The 17,874-nt window shown below is 38.3% G+C and overlaps 1 non-coding gene across 1 annotated transcript; it reads right to left on the bottom strand.

The window, feature by feature from the left end:
• Window positions 1-17,010: 17,010 nt before the first annotated feature.
• On the bottom strand, window positions 17,011-17,114 carry LOC112767752 (small nucleolar RNA R71). Its single transcript, XR_003185198.1, has one exon. It is a non-coding gene; the product is annotated as a small nucleolar RNA R71 (small nucleolar RNA).
• Window positions 17,115-17,874: the final 760 nt, after the last annotated feature.

Raw genomic sequence — 17,874 nt, 5'->3', positions numbered from 1 at the left:
CTCTTTTCTTTGGTGCTTTGCACGTTGAGCCTAGCCGTGACTTTAAATGTTTTGTCTCAAGGGTTACTTGAAACAAAAACACCACAAGCACTTAACTGGGAAAATCTCTTTAAGTTCTAATTTTTTTTCAGTTACTCCCAGATAGTGGTGCTCAAAGCCTTTGGCATACTCTGTTAAATACATTTGATCTCATCTCTTAGTGTTCTGTCTCAAGGATTACTTGACACAATCACACCACAAGCATATGGCTAGGGAAACAACTCTTTTAGCTTTGAATCGTGTCGGACCTCCCTAGTCATTGATGCTCAGAGCCTTGGACCTTGCTTTTTTTTCTTTTACTGTTTTCTTCTACTTCAAGGATTAAACTTTTATAAATCTCAGAGAAGTCATAATAGTTCTCTAAATTCCTGTTCCTTATACATCAACATCCTTTGATTCAAATTCAATTATGCACTGTTCATATTATGCATTCAGAATTACAAATAATACCACCACATTTAAGTAAATAAGACTACTCTTAAAATTAAACTCAATTTCTCATGCACTACATCTTTTCTTCTTTTTTTTTTGATTTCAAGCTTAGTGGGCAATACATGAGACATTTTTCAAGATTAAAGCAAATCAAATAACAAAATAGACAGTAACTTAAATTAGAACCTAGGAATTGAAGATATAACTGATCGTGCAATAACAAAATAAACAGAAAACAGGAATATAACATAATAAGAACGAGAGGAAATATAGAATGAAAGGAACTCAACCACCGCAGTTATCCTAGTGGCCATCTCATTCTTCTGGTTGTGCTCCTCTGTGAAGATGATTTGTCTCCCTTTGGTGCTATTAAAAATAAACAGAAAAGCTATAAGCGAAGCATCCACACCAAACTTAAAGGTTTGCTTGTCTTCAAGCAAAGAAGAACTGAAAAAAGAGAAGGACATAAAAAGACACACGAAAAAAAGAACAAATAGGATGTTAAAAGAAGAAAAAAAAGGATAAAAGAACAAGAGAGAATAAGGATTTGGGAGGGAGAGAGAATGAAAACAGGACGGCGCGCGAGGTAAGTGATGCGGCGCGATCGACACGTACGCGCACAGCGTGCATACGCGTGGTTGGCCACATGGTGAGTGATAAACCACTATTTTATAGTTTATATTGTGTTTAATTGTGTGGTTTTTTCGTGATCCTTACCCACTTATTCATCAATTTAGCATGCATTTAGATTTCCTTCCGGAATTTATTACATGTTTGAAAATTGCTTCCCAGAGACTTTAATTATTTAATTTTAATTCTCCTTTATTCCATTCGATGTCGTAATCTGTGTGTCAAGCGTTTCAGGCTTTATAGGGCATGAATGAAACGGAGATTGGGGAGGAAGCTAGCAAAAATGGAAGGAACACAAGAGTTTGAGGAGATAACCAGCGAAAAGTGACGCGGTCGCATGGCTCACGCGACCGCGCGAAGGAGCGCAAATCGCAGTGATGCGGCCGCATGGCTTGCGCGGCTGCGCGGATTGGAAAGCACAAGCAACGCGGTAGCGTGGACGATGCGAACACGTGAAGAGGAAAAGCGCCAGCGACGCGTCCGCATGGACGACGCGATCGCGTGACATGCGCAATTTGCATAAACTGCAGAATCTAAAACCAGCGATTTTGGACCCTATTTTGGCCCAGTTTTCGGCCCGGAACAGCAGACCAGAGTCAGAGAATATGCAGAAACAACAAAAAAACATTCAGGGAGTAGTTCAGATCTAGCTTTTGACTCTCTTAGGTTTTTTTCTCTCTAGTTTTAAGAATTTTAATTTTCAATTGATCTTAGCATTGGAACATTGAGAAGAGTTATTTTCCTCATCAAGACTTCATCACTCTAGTTTGTTCTCTTAACTTGGTTTTATTCTTCCATGTTCTTTGTTATGTTCAATTTTGTCATTCAGATATTTTTATGATTAATTAATGCAAGGATTATTTCTTTTTAATTTAAATTCCATTCCAATAATCCTGTCTTCTTTTAATTCCCTTTCATGTGCCATGGATTCTTTATTTACAATGCGTGAGTAGTTTCATTACTTGATGGGGAGTTGATTAAATTGAACTCTTGAGTTGGAAGGATTGAAAGAAAAATTTGTAATCGGGTTGAATGTTGGATTGCTATCTGATGAGCGGATAATTTATACGCTTTTTGGCATTGTTTTTAGGTAGTTTTTAGTAAGTTCAAGCTACTTTTAGGGATGTTTTCATTATTTTTTATGTTAAATTCACATTTCTAGACTTTACAATGAGTTTGTATATTTTTCTGTGATTTCAGGTAATTTCTGGCTGAAATTGAGGGACTTGAGCAAAATTCTGAAAAAGGCTGGCAAAAGGACTGCTGATGCTGTTGGAATCTGACCTCCCTGCACTCAAAATAGATTTTCTGGAGCTGCAGAACTCCAAATGGCGCGCTCTCAACGGCGTTGGAAAGTAGACATTCATAGCTTTCCAGCAATATATAATAGTCCATACTTTATTCAGGAATTGACGACGTAAAGTGGCGCTCAACGCCAAGTACATGCTGCTGTCTGGAGTTAAACGCCAGAAACGCATCACAACCCGGAGTTGAATGCCCAAAACACGTTACAACTTGGTGTTCAACTCCAATAAAAGCCTCAGCTCGTGGATAGACCAAGCTCAGCCCAAACATACACCAAGTGGGCCCCAGAAGTGGATTTATGCATCAATTACTTACTCATGTAAACCCTAGTAGCTAGTTTATTATAAATAGGACTTTTTACTAGTGTATTAGACATCTCTGGACAACTAGTCCTTAGACCATGGGGGCTGGCCATTCGGCCATGCCTGAACCTTTCACTTATGTATTTTCAACGGTGGAGTTTCTACACACCATAGATTAAGGGTGTGGAGCTCTACTGTACCTCAAGTTTCAATACAATTACTATTATCTTCTATTCAATTCTCTTTTATTCTTATTCCAAGATATACATTGCACTTCAACTTGATGAATGTGATGATCCGTGACACTCATCATCATTCTCACCTAAGAATGCGCGTGACTCACAACCACTTCCGTTCTACCTTAGGCCGGGCGCATATCTCTTAGATTCCCCAACAGAATCTTCGTGGTATAAGCTAGATAGATGGCGGCATTCATGGGAATCCAGAAAGTCTAACCTTGTCTGTGGTATTCCGAGTAGGATTCCGGGAATCTGGAAAGTCTAACCTTGTCTGTGGTATTCCGAGTAAGATTCCGGTATTGAATGACTGTGACGAGCTTCAAACTCCTGAAGGCTGGGTAATGAGCGGATATTTTATACGCTTTTTGGGGGTAATTTCATGTAGATTTTAGTATGTTTTAATTAATTTTTAGTAGAATATTATTAGTTTTCAAGCAAAAATCATATTTCTAGACTTTACTATGAGTTTGTGTGTTTTTCTATGATTTCAGGTATTTTCTGGCTGAAATTGAGGGAGCTGAGCAAAAATCTGAGTTAGGCTGAAAAAGGACTGCTGATGCTGTTGGATCCTGACCTCCCTGCACTCGAGATGGATTTTTTGGAGCTACAGGAGTCCAATTGACGCGCTCTCAACGGCGTTGGAAAGTAGACATCCAGGGCTTTCCCGCAATATATAATAGTCCATACTTTGCGCGAGGATAGACGACGTAACTTGGCGTTGAACGCCAAGTTCATGCTGCTGTCTGGAGTTAAACGCCAGAAAAACGTCATAATCTGGAGTTGAACGCCCAAAACACGTCATAACCTGGAGTTTAACGCCAAGAAAGGCCTCAACTCGTGGATAGCTTTAATCTCAGCCCCAGCACACACCAAGTGGGCCCCAGAAGTGGATTTCTGCACCAATTATCTTAGTTTACTCATATTCTGTAAACCTAGGTTACTAGTTTACTATTTAAACTACTTTTAGAGATTATTCTTGTACCTCATGACATTTTCAGATCTGAATTACATACTTTTGACGGCATGAGTCTCTAAACTCCATTGTTGGGGGTGAGGAGCTCTGCAGCGTCTCGATGATTTAATACAATTCCTTTGTTTTCCATTCAAACACGCTTGTTCTTATCTAAGATGTTTATTCGCGCTTAATTGTGAAGGAGGTGATGATCCGTGACATTCATCACCTTCCTCAATCCATGAACGTGTGCCTGACAACCACCTCCGTTCTACATCAGATTGAATGAATATCTCTTAGATTCCCCAACAGAATCTTCGTGGTATAAGCCGGATTGATGGCGGCATTCATGAGAGTCCGGAAAGTCTAAACCTTGTCTGTGGTATTCTGAGTAGGATTCCGGGATTGAATGACTGTGACGTGCTTCAAACTCCTGAGGGCTGGGCGTTAGTGACAGACGCAAAAGAATCAATGGATTCTATTCCAACCTGATTGAGAACCGACAGATGATTAGCCGTGCTGTGACAGAGCATAGGAACGTTTTCACTGAGAGGATGGGAAGTAGCCACTGACAACGGTGACACCCTACATAGAGCTTGCCATGGAAGGAACCTGTGTGTGAGAAGAGGATTTCAAGGAAGAGTTGAAGTCAGAGGACAAAGCATCTCCAAAACTCCAACATATTCCCCAGTACTGCAAATCAAAGTAACATTGTTCCCTCTTTTATTTTTATAATCAAATCTAGTAATTTCACTTTTAATCCAAATAATCCTATTGACATCCTGACTAAGATTAATAAAATAAATATTGATTGCTTCAAACCAATAATCTCTGTGGATTCGACCCTTACTCACGTAAGGTATTACTTGGACGACCCAGTACACTTGCTGGTTAGTTGAACGGAATTGTGAAAGGAAAGTAATCAGTTAGTTAAATTAGTTCTCTTTGGCACATGCCAAGGAGCCTTTAATTAAGAATCACAATTTCGTCCACCAAGTTTTTGGCGCCGTTGCCGGGGATTATTGAGTTTGGACAATTGAAGGCTTATTTTATTTCTTAGATTAGGAATAATTTATTTTTATTTTTATTTTTATTTTTATTGTTATAGAGTCATTAAATCTTGATAGGATAGTTTCTTTTCAAAAATTTCTTTTCAAAATTTATTATTTTCTTTTAATTAATTGCTAATCTTCGTGAGTTTTAGTGTCTTGTTCTAAGTTTGGTGTCAATTGCATATCTCATATCTTTCTTTAAAATTTTCGACTTGTGTTCCTTTTAAAGCATTAATTGGAATATCTGCATCAAGTGTCATATTTATTCCCAATTGGCTAAAGCATTGGTTTATATTCTTGATAAGGGAGCACCAATACTTTTGAAAAATCTTTTTCAAAAATAATTTTTCTTGATTTAATCTTGTGCCAAACTCTAAGTTTGGTGTTTTATTGTTAATCTTTTTATAATTTTCGAAAATTTATTTTGATTTTCTAAAAATTTTAAGTTTGGTGTTCTTCCTTGTGTTCTTGGTGTTCTTGTGAATATTCAAAGTGTTCTTGAGTTTTTCTTGTGTCTTGATCTTAAAATTTTTAAGTTTGGTGTTCCTTGGTGTTTTCCCTCCAAAAATTTTCGAAAATAAGGAGCACTAGATCTAGAAATTTTAAGTCTTGTGTCTTTTGTGTGCTTTTCTCTTTCATCATAAAATTCAAAATTCAAAAATTTTATTTTTTCCAACTACTTTTTCGAAATTTTTCTTAAAATTTTAGATTTTAATTTCATTTCTTTTCAAAAAAAAATATATATATTTTTAACTTCTTTTTCTTTATTCCATTTTTTATTTATTCCATTACTATAAAATAAATAATTCTCAACATATAAATTCTCAACTTGTATTCCATTATGGAAGTAAGTATGAATGGACAGTCCAAGAGGACTCTGGGGTCATATGCTAACCCCACTACTGCTTCATATGGGAGTAGTATCTGTATACCCTCCATTGGAGTTAGTAGCTTTGAGCTGAATCCTCAGCTCATTATCATGGTGCAGCAAAACTGCTAGTATTCTGGTCTTCCACATGAAGAACCTACAGAGTTTCTGGCACAATTTCTACAAATTGCTGATACAGTACATGATAAGGAAGTGGATCAGGATGTCTACAGATTACTACTGTTTCCATTTGCTGTAAAAGATCAAGCTAAGAGGTGGTTAAATAACCAGCCTAAGAACAGCATAAAAACATGGAAACAGCTGTCAGAAAAATTCCTGAATCACTATTTCCCTCCCAAACGGATGACACAGCTAAGGCTAAGCATCCAAGGCTTCAAACAAGGAGATAATGAATCCCTTTATGATGCTTGGGAGAGATACAGAGAGATGCTAAGAAAATGCCCCTCTGAAATGTTTTCAGAATGGGTGCAATTAGACATCTTCTACTATGGGCTTACAGAAAAAGCTCAGATTTCTCTAGACCACTCAGCTGGTGGATCTATAGATATGAGAAAAACAATTGAAGAAGCTCAAGAGCTCATTGATACAGTTGCCAGAAATCAGCATCTGTACCTAAGCAGTGAATCTTCCATGAAAGAAGAAGCTAAAACAGTAACTGCAGAACTCAGACCGGTGGATCAGGCTAATGAATTTAATCAGCAATTAGACTTTCTAACTCAGCAGCTAGCCGAATTCAAGGAAATGTTACAGGAAACAAGAATGGCTAACAGGAACATGGAAGTGCAATTAAAACAGACAGAAAAGCAACTGTCAAAACAATTAGCAGATGAATGCCAAGCAGTTCAATTAAGAAGTGGGAAAACATTAAATACCTCACTTCAAAGCAGCAAGAAGACAGGAAATAAACAAATAGCTACTCAAAATCCCTCTGAGGACAAGCAGAGCCCAGAAAGGGATAAAGCTGGCGCTGAACGCCCAAACCATGCTCATTCCTGGCGTTCAACGCCAGAAACAAGCATGGATCTGGCGTTGAACGCCCAAAAGAAACATGGTTCTGGCGTTCAAACGCCAGTGACAAGCAAGGAGGTGGCGTTTAACGCCACCCCAGCTTCCACTCCTGGTATTCAAACGCCAGTGGGTGATCAGTCACATACAAGTGCTAATAACAATCCTTCTAAAAAGGCTTCCCAACCCACTTCTGTAGGTAATAAACCTGCAGCAACTAAGGTTGAGGAATACAAAGCCAAAATGCCTTATCCTCAAAAACTCCGCCAGGCGGAACAGGATAAGCAATTTGCCCGCTTTGCAGACTATCTCAGGACTCTTGAAATAAAGATTCCGTTTGCAGAAGCACTTGAGCAAATACCTTCTTATGCTTAGTTCATGAAAGAGATCTTAAGTCATAAGAAGGATTGGAGGGAAACTGAAAAAGTTTACCTCACTGAAGAATACAGTGCAGTCATTCTGAAAAGCTTACCTGAGAAGCTTAAAGATCCTGGGAGCTTTATGATACCATGCACATTAGAAGGTGTTTGTACCAAGCAAGCTTTATGCGATCTTGGGGCAAGTATCAACCTAATACCTACATCTACTATCAGAAAGCTTGGTTTGACTGAAGAAATCAAACCAACCAGGATATGTCTTCAACTTGCTGATGGCTCCATTAAATACCCATCAGGCGTGATAGAAGACATGATTGTCAAGGTTGGGCCATTTGCCTTTCCTACTGACTTTGTGGTGCTGGAAATGGAGGAGCACAAGAGTGCAACTCTCATTCTAGGAAGACCTTTCCTAGCAACTGGCCGAACCCTCATTGATGTCCAAAAAGGGGAAGTAACCTTGAGAGTCAACGAGGAGGAGTTCAAGTTGAATGTTGTTAAAGCCATGCAACATCCAGACACCCCAAATGACTGCATGAGTATTGATCTTATTGACTCTCTGGTAAGAGAGGTCAATATGGCTGAGAGTCTCGAATCAGAGCTGGAGGACATCTTTAAAGATGTTCAGCCTGATTTGGAGGAATCAGAGAAGATAATAGAACCTCTGAAAATCCCTCAAGAAGAGGAGAAACCTCCAAAACCCGAGCTCAAACCATTGCCACCATCCCTGAAATATGCATTTCTGGGAGAAGGTGAAACCTTTCCTGTAATAATAAGCTCTACCTTAGAGCCACAGGAAGAGGAAGCACTAATTCAAGTGCTAAGGACACACAAGACAGCTCTTGGGTGGTCCATTAGTGATCTTAAGGGCATTAGCCCAGCCAGATGCATGCACAAAATCTTGTTGGAGGATGACGCCAAGCCAGTGGTTCAACCACAAAAGCGGCTGAACCCAGCTATATGAAAGAAGTGGTGCAAAAAGAGGTCACTAAATTACTAGAGGCTGGGATTATTTATCCTATTTCTGACAGCCCCTGGGTGAGCCCTGTCCAAGTTGTCCCTAAGAAGGGTGGCATGACAGTGGTTCATAATGAAAAAAATGAACTGGTTCCTACAAGGACAGTTACAGGGTGGCGTATGTGCATTGATTACAGAAGACTCAATACAGCCACCAGAAAGGATCATTTTCCTTTACCATTCATAGACCAAATGCTAGAAAGACTAGCAGGTCATGAATACTACTGCTTCCTGGATGGATATTCAGGTTATAATCAAATTGCAGTAGATCCCCAGGATCAGGAGAAAACGACATTCACATGCCCATCTGGAGTATTTGCATATAGAAGGATGCCATTTGGCCTGTGCAATGCACCTGCAACATTCCAGAGGTGCATGCTCTCAATTTTCTCTGATATGGTGGAAAAATTTCTGGAAGTCTTCATGGATGACTTTTCAGTATTTGGAGACTCATTCAGCTCCTGCCTTAACCATTTAGCACTTGTTCTGAAAAGATGCTAAGAGACTAACCTGGTTTTAAACTGGGAAAAATGTCACTTTATGGTGACTGAAGGAATTGTCCTTGGGCACAAAATTTCGAACAAGGGAATAGAGGTGGACCAAGCTAAGGTAGAAGTAATTGAAAAATTACCACCACCTGCTAATGTTAAGGCAATCAGAAGCTTTCTGGGGCATGCAGAATTCTATAGGAGGTTTATAAGGGATTTTTCAAAAATCGCCAAACCTCTGAGCAACCTGCTAGCTGCAGACACGCCATTTATCTTTGATAAAGAGTGTCTGCAGGCATTTGAGACTCTGAAAGCTAAATTGGTTACAGCACCAATCATCTCTGCACCAGACTGGACATTACCATTTGAACTGATGTGTGATGCCAGTGACCATGCCATTGGTGCAGTGTTGGGACAAAGGCATGACAAGCTTCTGCATGTCATTTACTATGCCAGCCGTGTGCTAAATGATGCACAGAAGAATTACACAACCATAGAAAAAGAGCTACTTGCAGTGGTTTATGCCATTGACAAATTCAGATCCTATTTAGTAGGATCAAAAGTGATTGTGTACACTGATCATGCTGCTCTTAAATATCTACTCACAAAGCAGGATTCAAAGCCCAGACTCATCAGATGGGTGTTGCTTCTGCAAGAGTTTGATATAGAAATAAGAGACAGAAAAGGGACAGAGAATCAAGTAGCAGATCACCTGTCCCGAATAGAACCAGTGGAAGGGGCGTCCCTCCCTCTCACTGAAATTTCTGAAACCTTTCCGGATGAGCAACTACTAGCCATCCAGGAAGTGCCATGGTTTGCAGACATTGCAAACTACAAGGCAGTAAGATTCATACCCAAAGAGTACAGTAAGATGCAGTCAAAGAAATTAATCACAGATGCAAAGTACTATCTTTGGGATGAACCATATCTCTTTAAGAGATGTGCAGACGGAGTAATCCGTAGATGTGTGCCTAAAGAAGAAGCACAGAAGATCCTTTGGCATTGCCATGGATCACAGTATGGAGGACATTTTGGAAGTGAACGAACAGCCACAAGAGTCCTCCAAAGTGGCTTCTACTGGCCCACTCTCTATAAAGACTCCCGAGCATTTGTGCTTAACTGTGATAGTTGCCAAAGATCAGGCAACCTGCCTCACAGTTATGCCATGCCCCAACAAGGAATCTTGGAGATTGAGTTGTTTGATGTATGGGGCATTGACTTCATGGGACCTTTCCCACCATCATACTCAAACACTTATATCTTGGTGGCAGTGGATTATGTATCCAAATGGGTGGAGGCTATTGCAACACCCACTAATGACACTAAAACAGTGTTAAAATTCCTCCAGAAACATATCTTCAGCAGATTTGGTATCCCTAGAGTGTTAATCAGTGATGGGGGCACTCATTTCTGTAATAAACAGCTCTACTCTGCTCTAGTACGTTATGGAGTCAACCACAGGGTGGCTACTCCATATCACCCACAAACTAATGGGCAGACTGAAGTCTCAAATAGAGAACTTAAAAGAATCCTGGAACGGACTGTAATTAACCGTAGAAAGGATTGGGCAAGAAGCTTGGATGATGCTCTGTGGGCATACAGAACAGCATTCAAGACCCCCATAGGGACCTCTCCATACCAGCTTGTGTATGGAAAGGCATGTCACTTGCCAGTGGAACTGGAACACAAGGCCTACTGGGCAACCAGATTCCTGAACCTTGATGCCAAGTTAGCTGGAGAAAGACGATTGCTCCAGTTAAATGAGCTAGAGGAATTTAGACTCAATGCTTTTGAGAATGCAAAAATTTACAAGGAAAAAGCAAAAAGATGGCATGATAAGAAATTGTCATCCAGAGTCTTTGAGCCAGGGCAGAAAGTTCTGCTATTTAATTCTAGGCTCAAATTATTTCCCGGGAAACTAAAATCCCGGTGGAAAGGTCCATATGTAATTACAAGTATATCACCATATGGATACGTAGAGCTTCAGGATAATGAATCTAACAAAAAGTTCATTGTTAATGGACAGAGAGTTAAACATTATCTTGAAGGCAATTTTGAGCAAGAATGCTCAAAACTGAGACTTGATTAAAAGCTCAGTAATAGTCCAGCTAATGACATTAAAGAAGCGCTTGCTGGGAGGCAACCCAGCCAATCACAAAATTTAATTTTATTCGTTTTTCTAATAAATTAAAGTTTTACAGGTAGATGCTACAGTATCTTCAAAAGGTGAAATAGCAATTGGTTGAAGTCACAGAGTTACAGGGAAATTTGGAAGCTCACTGGCGTGAAAAAGCCAGTAAGAAACATTTTGGGCGTTGAACGCCCAAAAGAAGCACCCACTGGGCGTTCAACGCCAGTAAGGGTAGCCATCTGGGCGTTCAACGCCAGAAAGAAGCATCAGCTGGGCGTTGAACGCCCAGGAGAAGCAGCATTTGGGCGTTAAACGCCCAAAACATGCATCGTTTGGGCGTTTAACGCCAGGATGGTGGGGAGGAGGTAAAATTCGTTTTTCTTTCTAATTTTTCTAAATTTTTATGTTTCAATTCATGATTTCTTGCATAAACATGTTTCAAAATGTCATCCTTCAATTCCAAAATTTTTAATCCTAATTTCTAAAAACACTAATTTCTAAAATCCCTTTTTCAAAAATATCAAATATATCTTAATTCATAAACCCAACTCTTTTCCAATCCAAATCCTTTTCAAATCTTTTTCAACTCGTCATATCTTTTGAATTTTGAAATTGCCTCTCCCTCTATTCCTCTCCTGTCCTTTCTTTTGCTTGAGGACAAGCAAACCACTAAGTTTGGTGTGAGTTGCCATGATCACTGAGCTAAAACTCATCAAGATCATGGCACCCAAGGGAACAAGAAGAGCAAGGATGTGAACTTAAAGGAGCTGAAGTGTCAGAAATTAATTCTTGAAGGCACCCCACAGACTAGAGGAACATCCACTTGCCAAGACACAGGTCGTTGAGTTCTAATCTTTGCCTTAACTCTGTGATAACTGTTCTTATTAGAAATTTACCTTAGAAGTTATATATTAGTAGTAGTAATTAGTATCTCTACTTTGATTTTAATTCCAATTAAGTTATAATTTATTTTTCTCATCATCATTAAACATGAATAAAATAGTAGATTTTTAGAATAAAGAGGCAATATTTTTTCGAGTTCTTAATAAGAAAAATTCTAATTAATTATATGTGGTGGCAATACTTTTTGTCTTCTGAATGAATGCTTGAACAGTGCATATTTTTGATATTAAATTTTATGAATGTTAAAATTGTTGGCTCCTGAAAGAATGATGAACAAGAGAAATGTTATTGATGATCTGAAAAATCATGAAAGTGATTCTTGAAGCAAGAAAAAGCAGTGAAAAAGCAAAAGCTTGTGCGAAAAAAAAAGGGGAATAAAATAGAAAGAAAAAGAAAAAGCAAGCAGAAAAAGCCAATAGCCCTTAAAACCAAAAGGCAGGGGTAAAAAGGATCCAAGGCTTTGAGCATCAATGGATAGGAGGGCCCAAGGAAATAAATCCAGGCCTAAGCGGCTAAATCAAGCTGTCCCTAACCATGTGCTTGTGGCATGCAGGTCCAAGTGAAAAGCTTGAGACTGAGTGGTTAAAGTCGTGATCCAAAGCAAAAAGAGTGTGCTTAAGAACTCTGGACACCTCTAATTGGGGACTTTAGCAAAGCTGAGTCACAATCTGAAAAGGTTCACCCAGTTATGTGTCTGTGGCATTTATGTATCCGGTGGTAATACTGGAAAACAAAATGCTTAGGGCCACGGCCAAGACTCAATAAGTAGCTGTGTTCAAGAATCAACATACTAAACTAGGAGAGTCAATAACACTATCTGAGTTCTGAGTTCCTATGGATGCCAACCATTCTGAATTCCAAAGGATAAAGTGAGATGCCAAAACTATTCAGAGGCAAAAAGCTACAAGCCCCGCTCATCTAATAAGAATCTGAGCTTCACTTAAAACTCTGAGATATTATTGTGATGAGCGGATATTTTATACGCTTTTTGGGGGTAATTTCATGTAGATTTTAGTATGTTTTAATTAATTTTTAGTAGAATATTATTAGTTTTTAGGCAAAAATCATATTTCTGGACTTTACTATGAGTTTGTGTGTTTTTCTGTGATTTCAGGTATTTTCTGGCTGAAATTGAGGGAGCTGAGCAAAAATCTGAGTTAGGCTGAAAAAGGACTGCTGATGCTGTTGGATCCTGACCTCCCTGCACTCGAGATGGATTTTTTGGAGCTACAGGAGTCCAATTGACGCGTTCTCAAAGGCGTTGGAAAGTAGACATCCAGGGCTTTCCAGCAATATATAATAGTCCATACTTTGCGCGAGGATAGACGACGTAACTTGGCATTGAACGCCAAGTTCATGCTGCTGTCTGGAGTTAAACGCCAGAAAAACGTCATAATCCGGAGTTGAACGCCCAAAACACGTCATAACCTGGAGTTTAACGCCAAGAAAGGCCTCAACTCGTGGATAGCTTTAATCTCAGCCCCAGCACACACCAAGTGGGCCCCAGAAGTGGATTTCTGCACCAATTATCTTAGTTTACTCATATTCTGTAAACCTAGGTTACTAGTTTACTATTTAAACTACTTTTAGAGATTATTCTTGTACCTCATGACATTTTTAGATCTGAATTACATACTTTTGACGGCATGAGTCTCTAAACTCCATTGTTGGGGGTGAGGAGCTCTGCAGCGTCTCGATGATTTAATACAATTCCTTTGTTTTCCATTCAAACACGCTTGTTCTTATCTAAGATGTTTATTCGCGCTTAATTGTGAAGGAGGTGATGATCCGTGACATTCATCACCTTCCTCAATCCATGAACGTGTGCCTGACAACCACCTCCGTTCTACATCAGATTGAATGAATATCTCTTAGATTCCCCAACAGAATCTTCGTGGTATAAGCCGGATTGATGGCGGCATTCATGAGAGTCCGGAAAGTCTAAACCTTGTCTGTGGTATTCCGAGTAGGATTCCGGGATTGAATGACTGTGACGTGCTTCAAACTCCTGAGGGCTGGGCGTTAGTGACAGACGCAAAAGAATCAATGGATTCTATTCCAACCTGATTGAGAACCGACAGATGATTAGCCGTGCTGTGACAGAGCATAGGAACGTTTTCACTGAGAGGATGGGAAGTAGCCACTGACAACGGTGACACCCTACATAGAGCTTGCCATGGAAGGAACCTGCGTGTGAGAAGAGGATTTCAAGGAAGAGTTGAAGTCAGAGGACAAAGCATCTCCAAAACTCCAACATATTCCCCAGTACTGCAAATCAAAGTAACATTGTTCCCTCTTTTATTTTTATAATCAAATCTAGTAATTTCACTTTTAATCCAAATAATCCTATTGACATCCTGACTAAGATTAATAAAATAAATATTGATTGCTTCAAACCAATAATCTCTGTGGATTCGACCCTTACTCACGTAAGGTATTACTTGGACGACCCAGTACACTTGCTGGTTAGTTGAACGGAATTGTGAAAGGAAAGTAATCAGTTAGTTAAATTAGTTCTCTTTGGCACATGCCAAGGAGCCTTTAATTAAGAATCACAATTTCGTCCACCACTGGGCGTTAGTGACAGACGCAAAAGAATCAATGGATTCTATTCCAACCTGATTGAGAACCGACAGATGATTAGCCGTGCTGTGACAGAGCATTTGGACCATTTTCACTGAGAGGATGGGATGTAGCCATTGTCAAGGGTGATGCCTCCAGACGATTAGCCATGCAGTGACAGTGCATAGGACCATTTTCCCGAGAGGATGAAAAGTAGCCATTGATGACGGTGATGCCCTACATACAGCTTGCCATGGAAAGGAGTAAGAAGGATTGGATGAATGTAATAAGAAAGTAGAGATTCAAAAGGAGCACAGCATCTCCATACGCCTATCTGAATTTCCCACTATTGATTTACATAAGTATTTCTATCTTATTTTATTTTCTGTTTATTATTAATTTTCGAACTCATCATAAACTATTTAATCTGCCTAACTGAGATTTACAAGGTGACCATAGCTTGCTTCATACCAACAATCTCTGTGGGATCGACCCTTACTCACGTAAGGTATTACTTGGATGACCCAGTACACTTGCTGGTTAAGTTGAACGGAGTTGTGTCCACACATAGCCAAGAGCCACAATAATGATTCCATACAATAACAAAGAGTACTACATTGATGTGATCACAATTTTGTCCACCAAGTTTTTGGCGCCGTTGCCGGGGATTGTTCGAGTATGGACAACTGACGGTTCATCTTGTTGCTCAGATTAGGTAATTTTCTTTTCAAAAAGTTTTCAAAAATCTTTCAAAAATATATTTTTTTATTATTTTCGTTTTTCCAAGAATACTTTCGAAAAAAATAATAAAAATACAAAAAAATTATAAAATCATAAAAATAAAAAATATTTTGTGTTTCTTGTTTGAGTTTTGAGTCAATTTTTAATTTTGGTGTCAATTGCATGCTTTAAAAATTTTTTCTTGCATTTTTCGAAAATTCATATATTCATGGTGTTCTTCATGATCTTCAAGTTGTTCTTGACAAGACCTCTTGTTTGATCTTGATATTTTCTTGTTTTGTGTTGTTTGTTGTTTTTCATATGCATTTTTTGTTTGTTAGAGTCCATGCATTAAAGATTTCTAAGTTTGGTGTCTTGCATGTTTTCTTTGCATCAAAATTTTTTTTCAAAAATATGCTCTTGATGTTTATCATGATCTTCAAAGTGTTCTTGGTGTTCATCTTGACATTCATAGTGTTCTTGCATGCATCTTGTGTTTTGATCCAAAATTTTCATGTTTTGGGTCATGTTTGTGTTTTTCTCTCTCATCATTAAAAATTCAAAAAAAATAAAAAAATATATTTTCCTTATTTCCCTCCAAATTTTCGAAATTTTGGGTTGACTTGGTCAAAAATTTTTAAAAATTAGTTGTTTCTTACAAGTCAAGTCAAAATTTCAATTTTAAAAATCTTATCTTTTTAAATTCTTTTTCAAACTATTTTCAAAATCCTTTTCCTCATTTTTATATCATATTTTCGAAAATATGCTAACAATTAATGTGATTGGTTCAAAAATTTGAAGTTTGTTACTTTCTTGTTAAGAAAGGTTCAATCTTTAAATTCTAGAATCTTATCTTTTAGTTTCTTGTTAGTTAAGTAATTAATTTTAAATTTTAAAAATTAAATCTTTTTCAAAATATCTTTTTCTTAAAAATCTTATCTTTTTATCTTATCTTCTTATCTTTTTTTATCTTATCTTTTTCAAAATTTGATTTTAAAGTATCTTATCTAACTTATCTTCTTATCTTTTCAAATTTGATTTTAATATCTTTTTCAACTAACTCTTTGACTTTGTGTTTGTTTCTTATCTTTTTCAAAACCACCTAACTACTTTTCCCTCTCTCATTTTCGAAAATACCTCTCTCTTTTTCAAAAATTCTCTTTAATTGTTTTAAATTTTAATTTTAATCATATCTTATCTTTAATTTTTGAAATTACTAACCCCTTTTTCAAAATTATTTTCGAAATTCTCCCTCTCTTTTCTTCTTCTATTTAATTATTTAATTACTAACACTTCTCTTCACCTCTCTTCATCTAAAAATCCGAACCCATTCTTCTTCACTCTTCTCCCCTTTCTTCTTCTACTAACATAAAGGAATCTCTATACTGTGACATAGAGGATTCCTCTTCTTTTCTTGTTTTCTTCTCTTTCATATGAGCAGGAACAAGGAAAAAGGCACTCTTGTTGAAATTAATCCTGAACCTGAAAGGACTTTGAAGAGAAAACTAAGAGAAGCTAAATTACAACAATCTAAAGGTAACCTTTCAGAAATATTAGAACAAGAGAAGGAGATGGCAGCCGAACCTAACAACAATAATGCAAGGAGAATGCTTGGTGACTTCACAAAACCAACGTCCAAATTTGATGGAAGAAGCATCTCCATTCCTGCCATTGGAGCCAATAATTTTGAGCTTAAGCCTCAACTAGTTGCTTTAATGCAACAGAACTGCAAGTTTTATGGACTTCCATCTGAAGATCCTTACCAGTTTTTAACTGAGTTCTTGCAGATTTATGAGACTGTTAAGACGAATGGAGTAGATCTTGAAGTCTACAGGCTCATGCTTTTCCCTTTTGCAGTAAGAGACAGAGCTAGAATATGGTTAGATTCATAACCTAAGGATAGCCTGGACTCATGGGATAAGCTGGTCACAGCTTTCTTGGATAAATTCTTTCCTCCTCAGAAGCTGAGCAAGCTTAGAGTGGATGTTCAGACCTTCAAACAAAAAGATGGTGAATCCCTCTATGAAGCTTGGGAAAGATACAAGCAGTTGACCAAAAGGTGTCCATCTGACATGTTTTCAGAATGGACCATATTAGATATATTCTATTATGATCTATCTGAATTTTTTAAAATGTCATTGGACCATTCTGCAGGTGGATCCATTCACCTAAAGAAAACACCTGCAGAAGTTCAAGAGCTTATTGACATGGTTGCAAATAACCAATTCATGTACACTTCTGAGAGGAATTCCATTAATAATGGGATGCCTCAAAGGAAGGGAGTTCTTGAAATTGATGCTCTGAATGCCATATTGGCTCAGAACAAAGTGTTGACTCAGCAAGTCAACATGATCTCTCAAAGTCTGAATGGATGGCAAAATGCATCCAACAGTACTAAAGAGGTAGCTTCTGAAGAAGCTTATGATCCTAAGAACCCTGCAATAGCAGAGGTAAATTACATGGGTGAACCTTATGGAAACACCTATAATCCATCATGGAGAAATCATCCAAATTTCTCATGGAAGGATCAACAAAAGCCTCAACAAGGCTTTAACAATGGTGGACGCAATAGGCTGAGCAATAGCAAGCCTTTTCCATCATCTTCTCAGCAACAGACAGAGAATTCTGAACAAAACACTTCTAATTTAGCCAATTTAGTCTCTGATCTGTCAAAGGCCACTTTCAAATTCATGAGTGAAACAAGATCCTCCATCAGAAATCTGGAGGCACAAGTGGGCCAACTGAGTAAGAAAGTTATTGAAACTCCTCCCAGTATTCTCCCAAGAAATACAGAAGAGAATCCAAAAGGAGAGTGCAAGGCCATTGATTTAATC

The sequence above is a fragment of the Arachis hypogaea genome, chromosome 2 (genome assembly GCF_003086295.3).
Source record: "Arachis hypogaea cultivar Tifrunner chromosome 2, arahy.Tifrunner.gnm2.J5K5, whole genome shotgun sequence".
Taxonomy (NCBI): domain Eukaryota; kingdom Viridiplantae; phylum Streptophyta; class Magnoliopsida; order Fabales; family Fabaceae; genus Arachis; species Arachis hypogaea.
Note: the sequence above shows the minus strand (reverse complement) of the source record. Positions and strands in the feature narration are given on the sequence as shown.